The sequence below is a fragment of the Brassica oleracea genome, chromosome C2, assembly GCF_000695525.1.
Source record: "Brassica oleracea var. oleracea cultivar TO1000 chromosome C2, BOL, whole genome shotgun sequence".
NCBI classification, from domain to species: domain Eukaryota; kingdom Viridiplantae; phylum Streptophyta; class Magnoliopsida; order Brassicales; family Brassicaceae; genus Brassica; species Brassica oleracea.
Genome location: NC_027749.1, coordinates 31,074,133 through 31,078,236, shown reverse-complemented (window position 1 = coordinate 31,078,236; position 4,104 = coordinate 31,074,133).

The window sequence follows — 4,104 nt, the reverse complement described above, 5'->3', positions numbered from 1 at the left end:
AGGTTAGAACTTGTAAAAAAACTATAAGTAGAGTAAAGATATCTTGTTAGAATATTACCTGACGAAATCTAGCTAGCATAGAAAATTGAAGAAAGTTTTATTTGTATCATGTACCCAGGATAAATCTGTGTGTAATACTTACTATTCGATTCCTAGACTAAGTAGATGGCTAGAATGAATATTATATCTCTCCTAGAACATAAAAAATACATGATTCCACTATTGTTAAAAATAAAATATAAACATATAAATAGTCATACTAATGTTTCCAATGATTTACATATTTTTTCATATTTTTAAAACTTAGTTTACTATTTTTTCCATTACAGAAGGGTAAAACCTGTCCAAAATGACCAAATTTATCAAAAGTCCTATTTTGACAAACAAAAGTTGAAAGTGTCTCTTTTTCCCAATTTTCCCCTAAAAAAACTAGCCTTTAAATCATTCGATGTGAAATATGCTGACTAAGGTAAGTTGTGGAATAGCTTTGGTGTTTTTGGATATTTGATATCACTCAAATTACTCTAAGGAATGATTTACTCTCTCAAATAAGAGGTTCAATTGCAGTACTTAGGGATCAAATCTACAAGGAGATAGGGCACACAATAGACCTAAGCAGTTTGTGATTAAGCTAGGTAAATATTGTAAACAGTAAATAGCAAGGCGGACAATGCAGTTGTTCAGTTGATTGGTTTTAGGTTTTGTAAACAGTTATTATAAAGTATTAGATCGAAGGTTTCTATTCAGGTAATTGGGATTATAGAGGTATAAAATACCTAGGTGTCAATCCTAGAACTCAACTTCTTATGTAAAGATATCAATCTTTCGCATGCGAGTCTTATGTTTTGACTAAGTTTAATATCTCAGCTGTCGCTTGTTGATACAGATCGAACGTCGATCGACGTTATCTTAGACATGCATTTGCGAGTTGATTGATAGGTTCACTAGTATTGTCTAAATCAGCTTCCGCTTGTTTCTAGCAATACTAGCTCAAAGGAATTAGTTATGGTGCAGAACCTACCATCGCGGTTGTCCACAATCTTAAGTTCAAGGTTCTAGTTAGCTACTCTAGAACACATGCGTTAACCACAATTCTTTGAAGGATTTTATCACCTTAGAAATTTTATATTTTTAGCTAATCCCTCTTAACCTATTTGAACCCTAAATCTAACAAGTGAATTACTCAGACATAGCAAAACAATTCATAAGCATCAACTGAATAAAATGCATAAATAGATTAAGGTTAGAAATACTGGAATTCCAATACAAATATCTGAAGGAGTCTTGGATCTTCTCTCCAAATCTACTAAAAATCCTAATTGTTGTTTGCTGTGAAAGGTAGAAAATTTAAAAGTGTGTGTTGCCTAGAACAATGGCAGAACACATAAATATTTGGTTAAAAGCGACCAGGGATATTTATGTAAATATGTCATGACTTGGGATTTAATCCGGCTGGAAACCTAGCTGGATTTTGCGCGTTTCGCTGTCGATCGACGGTACAGGGTGTGCGTCAATCGATGTTTGTCTCTAATCATCGACCTTTAGAAAGGTTCGATGGTCAGCTACAAGCTTCCTCTCATTTTATCTCTAAAATGCCTCCAAATCATCACTTTTCTCCAAAACACTCATGAACCTGTAAATGTGCTAAAAAGACTCCAAAACATAAAAAATAGTTCATAAAACACTTATATATCATGGCTAAAAATGGATAAAATCCATGGTATATCAACTCCTCCAGACTTACCCTTTTGCTTGTCCTCAAGCAAAACAAAGAGTAGTCTTTATGAAAGAGGTTTGAAAACAGCAAGGATTCACATCAAATCAATTCTAACTTTAGAGGTATTTTATATACCATATCCTAGCTTACCAACCAAATCCATCTAACCAAGAACTTAGCTAATAATGTATGACTCGCCCCTCTACTGATCTCATTTAGCACATACATAGAAAGTGTAGGCTTTACATTGGGAATATCGATCAAAAGACACATGGACTCTTACTCAAGCAAGTTTCTGAAAACACATGTAGTCTTATCTGATCCCTTTCTTCCCTCTTTCTCTTTCTCTGAATCTATATTCCAATGAACAATGATGGTATTCATCTTCTTTTCGATTTTTCTCTTTTATCTTTCTCTTCTTTTTTTTATTGACAAATTGTAGGCGAATAATGGGGTCACAGGAGACACTTCTACCCTTCACTTCCAACGATGTGTGATCATTCCATTAGAGTAGAATAATGAGGTCGCAAGAGACACTCCTACCCCTCTAAACCACAAGAAATCATTTCAATCTTTTTATACTTATAGATGCCGAAGAGAGAGAGAGAGAAGGGAATTAGAAATACACAGACTTTGACCTTCCAGACTTGCAGGAGGAATCTGATCTAATGTATACCAAGCCCCAAGACAAGAAGATTAAGCTCATTTAAGTTGGAGATCAGCTTTACTTCTTTCAAACATTCTCAGCAAGTGTGGATAATTGGCAGGTGATCCACTTTAGTATCTCTAATACACTTTGCAGTCAATAAATCTAAGAGTGGTTAGATAATAAGTGAAATTGTAAAGTTCATTATCCCCTTCTTGACTCAATAAAAACTTTTTAAAACATTTTATAAAACTCATAAATAAACTAAATATCAGTAAACCTCCCCCCAGACTTAAATTACATTGTCTCTAGTGTATATCTAGTCAGAATTTGGTGATAACATAAATCAAAAGTGCATAATTAACAAAGTAGAATGATATACCTGCCCGTTGATGTTTGATGCAGTGTCCGTCGATCGGTGCTGGTGTAGTACTGTCGATCGATGTCAATTAGGTCTCATCGGTCGATAGGCTGTGCAATCGTCTCCTTGGATCTCTTTTTGTTTTTTTTTTGACCTGCAATAAATTAAATGCAAAAATCAGTAATAATGTGATATAAAACTAAGTAAAACATACCTAATAGTGGGATGCCTCCCACTCAGCGTTTTGTTATAGTCATTTAGCTTGACTTTGGAAGTAGGTTGGCTAGTAAGGATGTGGATGACTACTTGTTGGGAAACAAGTATCTACATCTTCTTTGCTCATCTTAAACCATGTACCAACGAAACTTCTTATGGTTTCATCTCATCTGTTCCACTAGTTTTTCAGTATCTTCTTATCAGCCTCATTAACATGCGTCATGTTCTGAAGATTTCCAATACAGCCATGATGCATTCTAAGCCTGGCGTGAATTGTCTCCTCGACGTCCTCCAATCTTTGGGGAAGATTGAAGTTGTTTTGACGGATTGAGAAGATGGTTTCCCGAGGAGAAAGACTAACCTTTTATACACGCAGATACACAGTCTTGCAGGATTGATATTTGCACTAAAGATAGATCGTAGGCGATGGATTAATGGAGGGCTTTAAGAGGATGAATCTGTAACGGGTATCCTTTCAGATTGTAAGAAAGAAGATGAACAATCACGTTCAAAACCCTAGTTCATGCTGAGTTTTCGAATGGCGGAGATGATGCATACGGTTCAACCTTACAATAGAAAAACGCGGTGTTTCTTTTATGTTGTATATCATCTTTATTGTGATGGGCTTTACTAAGCAAAACATTAAACCCAACTCCAACTGAAGCCCACAAATATTGTTTACCAACTTAAATGAAATGATGAGTTTTGCTTTTCGGACACGTGTCACGCTCACGGATCTCGACTTTGTGACCAAGCACTGAAGTAGTCGTCCAGGAGATAAATAACATCTTTATATATATATATACATAGATAACGGTGCACATGTATATAATTATTTATGATTCTATGTATATTGGGTTAATAAGGCATTTGTTATAAAAGTAATGGAAAAGTCTATCTTTATTCATAACATAGAGGTTCCTTATATAGGAGATTACACCGTCATAGATAAATGGAAAGATTACAAATCATAATTTCTTGGTTATGAGCCATCCACAATCTGGTTCATAACACTCCCCCTTGGATGCCATAACCATTTAGAGCTTGTAATGTGCTTTAATGTTGTCTCATTAAAACTTTACCAGGAAAACCCAATTGGGACAAAATCATGGTGAAGGAAAAAGAGTACAACACACATTACTCCCCCTGATTTGGACATTACTG